The following is a 12,780-nucleotide window of genomic DNA, read 5'->3' on the forward strand; positions in this document are numbered from 1 at the left end:
ATAAATAAGAGGGTTTCTTTTAGAGTTTGAATGAATATATAACTAGGTCTCAATTACTTTGATGTTTCCATTCTTGCCTCTTATACAAGTAATGCTTTTTCTTTATTTCTAAATGAATGAACAGGATATATACTAAACTTGGAAATCCTAGGGTCTCAAGTGTTGCCAATTTGAGATCCACACAGCAGAACAAAGTTCAGTTTACTAAAAGTATAATTAATTCTCCAAATATTAGTTCTCTCAGTTTTATAAATACCTACATAAAGAAGCTTACCACCCAGTACACAATTTAACAGAATTATATGCACTCTGTTTTAAACACTCCTTTGATTCATGGACACCCACTGAACAAAGAACTATATTTAGTACTTTTTTTGAAAGGTACTATAATTAAGTCTGCTACAGTTTCAATCATTACTAACACTGTAGATAATATAGGTGAAGAGGAGTTGTAAATCACTTTTTCCTTAGCACTCATAAGTTCATTATTGAGACAGGTTCATATAACAAGAGACAGTTTAACAAGAGAAAAACACAGTTTATTAGCACATGCAACACATAATCATGAGGGAGAAACTTCGATTCAAAAATAATTCAAAATAGTGGCTTAGATATCTGCTTATGGGGCTAGGGATGAAGCTCAGTGATAGAACACTTACCTAGAGTCCTGCTCATGTATTATCTTCAGCAAAGAACAACAAATTTTAGTGAAGTGATAAGACAAAGAAAAGCAGTTCCAGGTTTCCGAAGATAGGGAACTATGGAAAGGAAAATATATGGGAAATGAACTAATGAAGTAAAATCTGCTCCTACATTGCTGGGTGTTATCTCTGAGCTGATAAATGTTGTAAAGGAGAATTTCCATCCTGTCTTGAGGCAGGAACTATTTAGATAGAAAGACCTTTTGTTTTGGTAAATCTCTGACCTGCTTTTAGGCAAACAGAGGGAAGGCAGAGAGCTCCCATGCATCCTAATTGTTTTTAACTCAATGGTCCTTTATAATACGGGGGAAATATTTTATGTTCTTCATAGAAAAGGGGGAAAAGCAGCGCATCACAGACACCCATGAGATATGAGATAGAGATAGATTGAATTGTAAAAAAAAAAAAAAAAAAGCAAGATTGTCAACACATCAGCATTGTCATTAATGAGAGAAATGATACAAAGGCTTCATTTGAAGAAATGACTTCTTGGAGTACCAGTGACTTTACATCTCATCAAAGGACAAAATAGGTTTATGTTTTTCTGTTGCCTGAATGTTATATGTAGTTATGCTGACTGCATAATGAATGCTATATTTTGTCATTTAAATGTTATGAACTTAAGGGAGGACTCAAAATGCTATTTAGTAGCACATTAATGGTTTGTAGCATGTCCTATAAAATCTCTTCTGCAAGGCTAAATTTTTTAATATTTAGATAAAATTTCTAGGATTGATTTTGTGTGTTTATGCAGTACTGGGGATCAGATTAAGAGCCTTGCCCTTGTCACTGAGCTACAATCCCCAGTCCTTTCCTTTTCTTTCTTTCTTTCTTTCCTTTTTTTTCTTTCTTTCCTTTCTTTTCTTTATTTTCTTTCCTTTCCTTCCTAAATTGCCCAGACTGGCCTCAAACTTGGCATTCTCCTGCCTCAGTCTCCCATATCACTGAGATTTCAGGCATGTGCTACTGTGCCCAACATTGATTGATTTTTGAAGGAACTAAATGTTTATTATAACTTATTAATTAAATTTTAGAATATTTTCTTTGTGTTAATAGAAGACTTAGTCTTCATTTTATCAGTAGATTACCAAGCATTTTATGGTTTTTAAATTCCATGTTGCTTTGTATTTTTGGCTTTCCTGCAGATAATCAAAATGTCAACTAATAGAGAATACTGTAACCTAAAAGTGAATTTGAAATCTCCTATAATGATGATATACTATGTGTTTTGTGTTTTGTTCTTTTTGCAAAAAATTGAAATACTGGCAAACTAAAAATTATTTATTCATGAACAAGCTACTTGTTTTTCTAACTCCTGTTCCTGAAATGTAAGGAATTAACATTCTTCAGGTTTAGAGTAGAATTCAGTGGTAGAACAAATACATGAGACCTTGGGTTCAATACCCAGAGTCACAGAGAAAATTTTTTTTTTTAAATTTCTGAATAAGTCAGAAACTAACATAAATTGAAAGACTGAAAACAATTAATTGAGACATTATACTGTTGAGAAAGTAGCTGAAGAAGAACTTGTAGCTGTTAGATCCCCTCCCTCCATACCCTCAAGGGAGTACCTTTCCTGACAATTCCCCAATCCTGGCAGATGTTTGCATCTTATTCCCTAGAGAGGATAAAATATGAATCTCTTAATTAGAGAACACCAGGTATAGTTGAGGGCACATGGGCCATATTGAAAAACAAAGGAGAATGATAAATTTTAAGATTAGGCATAGCCCTCTTCCTTTACTCTTTTGAGCCAGGCAGATTGGAAAACTCTTTTTTGATGAATTTTGGTTAGAATCAAAAGATTTTCTAACAAATGGTCTAATCACATTATCCTATAATAAAATTCAAAATCCACAAATCCTATATATGCCTCCCATCAGCTTGTATCATCTGTTCTTAGGAACAGGCAATTAGGAGTTACTAAATATTAATTTTAAAAAAACATGGAATACCCTAAAGTGGTTATAGTAATACTGCTGTGGAAATATCTTCATAATAAATCATAAATTAAAAAATTAAAACCACCAAATACAAAGGCTTCCCAATTGGTTTTTAATCGCCTATTTTTACTTAAGACCCCATTTATATAGTGTGGGGGGGGCGGGGGACACAAACCACATGTTTGTTTATTTATATATATATATAAAAGATTTGTAAGGAAACATATCATGGACAGAGTCAGAGGAAGAAAGAGAATAATGTATGCATACATTCCTATTTTTTGGAAAATTTTACAATGAAAATCATTCATGTATTTATACTTCAGGTTTTCTTTGGGGTTTTTGTTTTATATTTTTATTGTTGATAAACCTTTGTTTTATTTATTTACATGCAGCACTGAGATTCAAACTCGGTGCCTTACACATGTTAGGCAAGTGCTCTACCACAGATCCACAATCCTAGCCCTGTTTTTATTTATTTTATTTTAGTTTTTGAGTTTTAGTTGGACACAATACCTTCATTTTATTTATTATTATGTGGTGCTGAGGATCAAACCCCGGGGCTTCCCACAGGGCAGGCTAGCATTCCACCACTGAGCCACAACCCCAGCCCCCTCAGTTTGTTTTTAAGAAGAGTCTTACTGTATAACCAAGGCTGGCCTCAAACTTGCAGTCCTGCCTCAGCCTCCCAAATATCTGGGACTATAAGCACTATACTTGAGTGTTTTTGTTTGTTGGTTTTGCACTAGGGTCAAGGGTGTCTTACCACTGCACTACATGCCCAGCCATTTTTATTTTGAGGCAGGGTCTCACTAAGTTACTGAGGGTCTTGCTAAATTTCTAAGTCTGACCTCAAACTTGGGATCCTCCTGTCTGAGCCTTCTGAGTGCTGGGATTAAGGACATGTACCACTGTGCCCAGTTTTTATTTAATTTTTTTTTATGTAGTTTTAGATAGAATGCCTTCATTTTAATTAATTATTTATTTTTTTATGTGGTGCTGAGAATCCAACCCAGTGCCTCACGCATGCTAGGCAAGCACTCTACCACTGAGCTATAGCCCCAGCCCCTATACTTAGGTTTTAAAAGAAAAAAGAAAATAAAGATTGCTGTACTTTCTGGACACATAAGGAATATTACAAATTGAAGTTATCTTAAAACAGTATAAAATCTATGGGAAATGAATACTAATGATATCTATATATATCCATTGGTACTTACTATTGTGAATTCTTGTGCTTTTAGAGGATTCTGTAGTACATTTTGCTTGCTTGCCTGTTTTTTTTGTTTTTTTGTACCAGGGATTGAAGGTGGGTGAGGGGGAGGCTTAACACTGAGCCCACATACTCAGCCCTTTGTGGGAAGCTGTTCTCGAATGTGATTGGGCATCTCCATGACTGGGTGTGAGGTGTTGCGGCTAAATTGTGTCGAAACTAATCCCCACCCTTTCTAGGTGCGAGAGCCCATCTGTGTGGGGGTGTGACTGACCATTGACCCTGAGACCAATCACTGACCCAGACCTTGGAATGCTGTCCCCCTCGACCTTCATTGGATGGAATTTTCCCCTGAATTTCTTGTTCCCCAATAAAAGGCCACTCTCTGGCGTGCCCTGCCTCTGTCTCCTGATAGTCCCTTGTGTAACCTCGCTACCCCACTGGGTGGCTTGAGGCAGAAGCCAGAGGGAGAGCCATCTCAGACCTGGTCAAAGAAAAAGGTAATTTGAGTTTATGTGTTTATTTTGATCTCACTAGTTAACTTCTATGCTTTGAACCTCTAGTATGACGCTAGCATGCTGGTCGCGCGGCTGAATTGGCGACCACGAAGGGACATTTTAGATTAACTAGATTGAGTGGGAGTGCACTATAAAAATAAAGGAATTGGTGACAATTTTGGGTCACAAAAGTACCTGGAGGTACTGAAGGGACGAGATGTTAAATTATTTAAAATGGGAAATTCAACTTCTACTGATAAGGACATGTATTTGACTATCTTAGAAACTATAATTAATCAGAAAGGAAAACAGATAAAAAAGACTCAGTTATTACAATTCTTAAAGGTTGTAGGTGAATTTTGCCCTTGGTTTTGTGACCAAGATTTGCCAAATTTACATACTTAGGAGAAATTAGGGAGGAAATTACAAAAAAATTTGCCTTTCTAATGAATTACTTGGAGACAGCCCTTTATATATAAATATTTTTTTTGTGTGTGTGTGGGTAGTGTACCAGGGATTGAATTCAGGGACACTTGACCACTGAGCCACACCCCCAGCCCTATTTTGTATTTTATTTAGAGACAGGGTCTCACTGAATTGCTTAGGTCCTTACTAAATTAATGAGGCTGGCTTTGAACTTGTGATCCCCTTGCCTCAACCTCCTGAGCTGCTGGGATTATATGCATGCACCACCGTGCCCGGCCCTTTTTTTATATTTTATTTTTATTTAGAGACAGGGTTTCACTGAGTTGCTTAGGGCCTTGCTAATCTGCTGAGGCTGTCTTTGAACTTGCGACCCTTCTGCCTTAGCCTCCCGAGCCTCTAGGATTACAAGCATGCGCCACAGTGCCCAGCAATATATTGCTTTCCTCACTATCTGTTTAGAACTTGGCAAATAATGGTATGCTAAATCAGTTAACACTCTGTCATCTATTTTCTGATTTATAAAAATCTATTGTTTTTTCCCCTCCTTTCCCCCTCACCTTTTGGGATTTTATATTTCAAATTTTGCCCCGACTGTTGTTTTAGTAGGGTTTCTAGAAAGGGAGTAATTGAATGTACATTTTAATTCTCCCTCCTTACCCTGAAAATCCTTAAAATTTTTTCTTTGGTAGAGAAGCAGTAATACACAGCAGTTGGGAGTGAATTATGGCCCCAGAATACTTAACGTTTGAACTCCAGCTTTGTCAACATGACTTTGATCACATATTAGCTACTAGGTTGACCTCTACATTCCTAATTTTTCTCATCTATAAAATGGAGATAAAATACCTACTTCATAAAGTGACCAGAAAATTAATTAATTAAAGTTAATTTAAGTTAATTTAAGGTACTTAGAACAATATCTTACACATAGTATGTTCTTAATAAATGTTGTTATTATTATTATCCTTCTTCTCTTTTCTCTGTCCTCTTTTCCTGGAATTTGTAAAGTATCTACTCTTTTATAGTTTCCATCTAGTCTACGGCCATACCACCCTGAACGCGCCCGATCTCGTCTTTTATAGTTTCCATCTATGAAATAAATGGCTTACATAGGCAATTTGATTCCAGAATCATGTCATTTCTTTACATTTCTGGGGATTTTCATAGTCTCTGTTGAATAATTTAGAAATCTTTTATTTCTTGATTTTAATCTTTCATCTGATGATCCTTGGAGTCTCTATGTATGTATGTATATTTTAATGTTATTTATTCTTTTCCTAGTACTAGGGATTGAACCCAGAGCCTCAGCCATGCTAGGACAGTGTTCTACCACTGAGCAACAACCTCAGCCCTGCATTTATTTCAAACTGATTAAAAGCTCTGTAGGAGTAAGGCTATTGTAGGTCAACCTCACTTTGGGGTATTAGGATGGAGTTATGGCATGTCACTGTGAAGAAGACTTTTCCAGGATCCTGTAATCCCTCTAGAAAATACTTTCCCAATTTCTTGCTTGGGCAATAAAATCAAATTATGTATTTATTTATTTAGCAGGACTGGGCAGTGAACACTGGGTCTCACATATGCTAGGCAAGCACTGTACCACTAAGCTACTTCCCCAAAGCTCACATCTGTTTTTGTTTTTGTTTTAATCTGAGCTAGTACCCTTTTATCTAGAACACTTCTTTTTTGATGCTGGGGATTGAACCATGGGTGATCTCTGGGCTACATCTCCAGCCATTTATAGCAGGCTGGCCTTGAACTTTGAATTCTCCTGCCTCAACCTTCCAAGTTGCTGAGATTGTAGATGGGTCCTTCCACATCCAGCCCCACCTGATACTTGTAAGGTGTGAGGTTTTCCCAAATTCTTTGAGGACAAGTTGACTTTCTTCTCTTAGTGTCTCTCTTTTGTAGTTCCCTGAAGTACAGCTTCCTTTGTTGTGATAAATCCTTTTTCCAAAATAGATTGTAGTATTTTATACATTGTAAAATATATTGTGTGTCCTTTCTTATGTTCACTTTGTCTTTGAGTATTTAAGCTTTTAAAATTATTATATTGAAGGTGAAGGGTGGCAGACCTATAATCCTAGTTACTCTGGAGGTTGAGGAGGACGATTGCAAATTTTAGGCCCACCTGGTCAATTTAGGGAGACTGTAAATAAAATGTTAAAAAAGAGGTGGGGATGTAGCTCAGACTGAATGTTCCTGTGTTCAATACCCAGTACCATAAAAAATAAATTTGCTATCATTTCATGTCAAAAAAAGAATTTAGGCCATATTTCAAGAACTTTGTTGATCTTTCCTGTGCATTTTTAAATACTTTTTTCTATGTGTGTATATACATTGTGTACACACACATACATATATATGTATATGAATGTGTCAAACACATTAAGCTATTATATGTCACAATTTTATTTTAAAAGCTGTCAAAACTTATGTTTCTTTTTCTCCTGGTTTATTGGCTTCTTTTTTAAAAATTTATGTTGTTTTGTGATGTTAGGAATTGAACCATGAACATTACTCATGCTAGGCAAGCACTCTGTAAGAGCTGCATACCCAACCATGTTTTCTGTATTTGATATTTATTAAAAATTGAGATATTTAGTTCCAGATCATTTGTTTTCACTGTTGTATTCTATTGTTTGAATATACAATCTCTGATCTTTATTCTATTTTCTTATTGATGTCATTTTATTGTTATAATTCAAAGACATTATAATGTTTTAGTCAACATTCTTATAAATGTTCCCTATGTAAATACATATAAAGTTTCTCTAGTTATATTTAGGAGTTGATTGCTGGATAGAAACTGTGCTTATCTTCAACTTTATTATAAAGGACATACAATGTACCAGTTATTCTAAGTATATTCTTTAGTATAACTATAAATATGTATATTACAACTAGCATATGAGGTAAATATTATTCTCTTATTTTACAGATGAGGAAATTAAGACATAGAGAAATTGTGATTTGCCCCAAATCATCACATAGCTAATAAATGGTATTTTTAGGCAATTTGATTTCAGAGTCATGCCAGTTCTTTATATTTTGGGAAATATATGCCCATGTTTTTCTGCTATATTCTCATCTAATTTATTTAACTCTTGGTTCTTTATCAAAGTTTGATGTGGTTCAGTCAAAGGGGAAGATATTAACTGGAAATATCATAATCAAAAAAACATGACTGTTGCTGGCCTACACCTGTCAGCCTATGCAGAAAGATCACATGTTTGAGGCCAGCCTCAATAACTTAGCAAGACCTTCTCTCAAAAAATAAAAAGGACTGGGGATGTAGCTTAGTGGTAAAAGTACCCATGGGTTTAATTCCCAGTACCAAAAAAAGATTAATCGATTGATCGATCAATCAATCTGTGTTACTGGGTATGGTGGTGCATGCTTGTAATCCCAGTGACTCAGGAGACTGAGACAGGAGGATCACAAGTTTGAGGCCAGCCTGGGCAATTTAGTGAGACTCTTTCTCAAAAAGGATTGGTAATGTATCTGAGTAATTAAACATCCCTGGAAGTATTACTCAGGTGATCCTCCTCCTGCCTTACCCTTTCTAGTTGCTGGGAGGTGCACAACCAGCTTTTTACAAGTATTGCCAGAGAGAGAGAAAGAAGAAAAAATGTGACTATGAGATGGGTGTGTAGCTCAGTATGAGAGCATATGTTTAGCATGCAAAGAACCCTGGGTTTAATTGCTAGCACCAAACCAAAAACAAGCAAGTGAATGAGTGCTTATTAGTGCCTTGCATTTGCTGAGGTTGTTTTTGAACTCACCATCCTCCTGCCTTAGCCTCCAGAGCCACTGGGATTACAGGCATGTGCTGCTACGCTCAGCTAAGAAACTAACTCTTTTTTTTTTAAAAAAAAAATATTTATTTATTTATTTTTTTTTTAGTTATCGGCAGACACAACATCTTTGTTGGTATGTGGTGCTGAGGATCGAACCCAGGCCGCACGCATGCCAGACGAGCGTGCTACCGCTTGAGCCACATCCCCAGCCCAGAAACTAACTCTTGATGCTCTTTCTCTTTGAGAAAATTATATTGTTTCTTTCTTTTTTTTCCCTGGGGGAGATAGATGTCTCACTATGTTGTCTAAAGCGGGTCTCAAATTTCTGAGCTCAGGTGATCCTCCTCCTGCCTTACCCTTTCTAGTTGCTGGGAAGTACACAATCAGCTTTTTGTTTGTTTGTTTATTCTACCTCAATTCATTATACACAAATGGAGTGGGACATTTCGATTCTCTGGTTGTACATGATGTAGAGATGCACCATTCATGCAATCACACATGTACCTCGGGTAATGATGTCTATCTCATTCTACCATCTTTCCTAACCCCATGACCCCTCCCCACTCTCCCTTTTGCTAAATCCAAAGTTCCTGTATTCTTCCCATTCCCCCCTCCCCATCATGTATCAGCATCCACTAATTAGAGAAAACATTCAGCCCTTAGTTTTTTGGGATTACCTTACTTTGCTTAGCATAATATTCTCTAACTCCATCCATTTACCTGCAAATGCCAGATTTTTATTCTCTTTTAAGGCTGAGTAATATTCCATTGTGTATATATACCACAGTTTCTTTATTCATTCATCTATTGATGGGCATCTAGGTTGGTTCCTCAGTTTAGCTATTGTGAATTCAGCTGCTATAAACATTGATGTGGCTGTGTCACTATAGTGTGCTGATTTTAAGTCTTTTGGATATAGACTGAAGAGTGGGATAGCTGGGTCAAAATGGTGGTTCCATTCCAAGTTTTCTGAGAAATCTCCACACTGCTTTCCAAAGTGGTTGCACCAATTTGTAGTCCCACCAGCAATGTATGAGTACACCTTTTCCCCCACATCCTCGGAACACTTAGTATTGCTTGTATTCTCGATAATTGCAAATTCTGACTGGGTGATATGAAATCTTAGAGTAGTTTTGATTTTCATTTCTCTTAATTGCTAGAGATGTTGAACATTGTTTCATGTATTTGTTGATTGATTGTATATCACTTCCGAGAAGTTTCTGTTCAGTTCCTTGGCCCATTTATTGATTGGGCTATTTGGTTTTGTTTTGTTTTGTTTTGTTTTTTGAGTTTAGCTTTTTGAGTTCTTTATACCCTAGAGATTAGTGCTGTATCTGATGTACGTGTTGTAAAAATTTGCTCCCGTACTGTAGGCTCTCTCTTCACTTAAATGATTATTTCTTTTTCTGAGAAGAAGCTTTTTAGTTTGAATCCACCCATTTATTGATTCTTGATTTTATTTCTTGTGCTTTAAGAGTCTTGTTAAGGAAGTTGGTGCCTATCCCACATGATGAAAATTTGGGCCTACATTTTCTTCTACTAAGTGCAGGGTATCTTGTCTAAATCCTAGGTTCTTTGTATACTTTTTAGTTGAGTTTTGTGCATGGTAAGAGAAGTTTAATTTCATTTTGTTACATATGAATTTCCAGTTTTCATATCACCATTTATTGAATAGGCTATCCTATTTCCAATGTGTGTTTTTGATGCCTTTGTCTATAATGAGATAACTGTATTTTTGTGGGTTGGTCTCTGTCTCTTCTGTTCCATACCATTGGTCTACATGATTATTTTGGTGCCAATACCATGCTATTTTTGTTACTGTTGCTCTGTAGTACAGTAAGGTCTGGTATTGTGATGCCTCCTGCTTCACTTTTCTTGCTAAGGATTGCTTTGGCTATTCTGGGTCTTATTTTTCCAAATAAATTTCATGGTTGCTTTTTCTAGTTCTATGAAGAATGTTATTGGGATTTTAATAGGAAATGCATTAAACCTGTATAACAGTTTTGGTAGTATGGCCATTTTGACAATATTACCTCTGTCTATCCAAGAGCATGGGAGATCTTTCCATCTTCTAAGGTCTTCTTCAATTTTTTTTCCTTAGTGTTCTGTAGATTTCATTGTAGAGATTTTTCACTTCTTTTGTTGGATTGATTCCCAAGTATTTTATATTTTTTGAGGCTATTTTGAATGGGGTATTTTTCCTAATTTCTCTTTCATTGGGTTCATCACTTATAGAAATGCATTTGATTTATGGGTATTGGTTTTGTATCCTGCTACTATGCTGAATTAATTTATTAGTTCTAGAAGCTTTCTGGGTGGAATTTTTTGGATCTTCTAAATATAAGATCATGTTGTCAGCAAATAGTGATCATTTGAATTCTTCTTTTCCTATGTGTAGCCCTTTAATTTCTTTTGTCTGTCTGATTGTTCTGGCTAGAATTTCAAGGACTATGTTGAATAGAAGTAGTGAAAGAGGGCATCTGTGTCTTTTTCCAGTTTTTAGAGGGACTGCTTGTTGAGAGCCACAGCCGAAGGGGCCCCAGCAAACTTTCAGACTGCCAGCTGATGAGCTGAAGGGGCCCCAGCAAACTTTCAGACTGCCAGCTGATGATTGGCTCACAGCGGCCTCAGCAACATCTAGCTGATTGGCTCCTCTGCGGTGATGCTCATTGGGCTGTTTCCCTGCCCTTTCAGACCACGGAGCTGCTCATTGGGGGACTTTTTTGGCTCCGCCCATGCGACCCAGCCAATCGGCCTCAAGAGCAGGAGGATTGTGGGAGGAAGAGGTGGTTGGGGTGTGTGGCTTGTGGGAAGCCAGTGGTGGCAGTTGGGCTCTGAGGGTGTTGGGTGCCTTCAAGTGTTCCAGAGATTTTCATATGTTGTATCGGTGTTCTCATTTATCTCTAAGAACTTTTTTTTTAATCTTCAATGCTATCTTCTGCTATTGATTGCTCATTCAATATCATATTATTTAGTCTCCAGATGTTGGAATAGCTTGTATTTTAATTTTATTACTGATTTATAATTTCATTACATTATGATCTGATAGAATACAGGGTGGTATCTCTTTTTTTGTATTTGCTGAGAGTTGCTTTGTGGCATAATACATGGTCTATTTTAGAGAAGGATCCGTGCGCTACTGAGAAGAAAGTGTATTCACTCACTGATGGATGAAGTATTCTGTATATATTTGTTAAGCCTAAGTTATTGATTGTATTATTGAGTTCTATAGTTTGTTTAGATTTTGTTTAGAAGATCTATCCAGTGGTAAGAGATGTGTGTTAAAGTCACCAGTATTATTGTGTTGTGATCTGTTTGCTTTTTGAAATTGAGAAGGGTTTGTTTGATATATGTAGATGCTCCATTATTTAGGGCATAGATATTTATGACTGTTATGTTTCATTGATGAATGGTTTCCTTGAGCAGTATAAAATATCCTTTTCAGAAGGGTCTGCTAACTTTGGTTTGAAGAAGTCCATTTTATCTGATATTAGGATGGAAACCTCTGCTTGTTTATGAGGTCCATGTGAGTGATATGTTTTTTCACAACCTTTCACTTTCAGTCTGTGAATGTCTTTTCTTTGAGATGAGTCTCTTGAAGGCAGCATATTGTTGGATCTTTTTTAAAACCCAATCTGCCAGGGATGGGGTTGTGGCTCATCAGTAGAGGGCTCACATGCAAGGCCCTGGGTTCAATCCTCAGCACCACATAAAAATAAATAAATAAAACAGAGGTATTGTGTCTAACTATAACTAAAAAAAAATCCAATTTTTTTATTTTTTAATTGATAAGTTTAGGCCATTAACATTCAGGGTTATTATTGAGACATGGTTTGTAGTCATTTTGATTTACTTGTGGTTTTTAACTTCACTTGGTTTCTCCTTTGATTGGATTTTCCTTTAGCGTAGATCCTCCCTTTGCTGATTTTCATTTCCTCCTCATGGAATATTTTGCTGAGAAAATTCTGTAGTGTAGGCTTTCTCGTTGTAAATTCTTTTAACTTTTGTTTATCATGGAAGGTTTTTATTTTGTCATCAAATCTGAAGCTTAATTAATTAATTAATTAATTTTTAGGTACTGGGGATCGAACCCAAGGATGCTTAGCCACTGAATCACATTTCCAGCCCTATTTTATTAGAAATAGGGTCTTGCTGAGTGTCTCACTAAGTTGCTGAGGCAGGGTTTGAACTCATGATCCT

General features: G+C 36.4%; 1 protein-coding gene across 1 annotated transcript in view; it reads left to right on the forward strand.

The window, feature by feature from the left end:
• Nucleotides 1–12,780, forward strand: part of Ppm1e (protein phosphatase, Mg2+/Mn2+ dependent 1E) — a 153,282-nt gene that overhangs the window by 69,847 nt on the left and 70,655 nt on the right. The window lies entirely within an intron of this gene.

Source organism: Callospermophilus lateralis, chromosome 11, assembly GCF_048772815.1.
Source record: "Callospermophilus lateralis isolate mCalLat2 chromosome 11, mCalLat2.hap1, whole genome shotgun sequence".
In the NCBI taxonomy this organism is placed as follows: Eukaryota; Metazoa; Chordata; class Mammalia; order Rodentia; family Sciuridae; genus Callospermophilus; species Callospermophilus lateralis.